This window comes from Brassica oleracea, chromosome C8, assembly GCF_000695525.1.
Source record: "Brassica oleracea var. oleracea cultivar TO1000 chromosome C8, BOL, whole genome shotgun sequence".
NCBI classification, from domain to species: Eukaryota; Viridiplantae; Streptophyta; class Magnoliopsida; order Brassicales; family Brassicaceae; genus Brassica; species Brassica oleracea.
Genome location: NC_027755.1, coordinates 25,274,689 through 25,274,963, shown reverse-complemented (window position 1 = coordinate 25,274,963; position 275 = coordinate 25,274,689).

Below are 275 nucleotides of genomic sequence, written 5' to 3'. Positions count from 1 at the left end.
TACCTACACCATAATCTACATCCATTCTAATTGGTTCTTCTAACCTAACCGCAGGCTGAGGTTCGCTAGTACTACCATATTCATAATCAGTTTCTCCATGATGATACCTAATTTTGTAACTTCGTGTAAACCCATTCAAATATAGATGAGTCCAAACATTCCACTCTTTAATAATCTTTCTATTTTTACAATTATAGCAAGGACATCTTAACATACCTGTTTCTGCTTCCGGTTGTCGTTGAACTAACCCCATGAATTCGGTTATACCTCGTTGG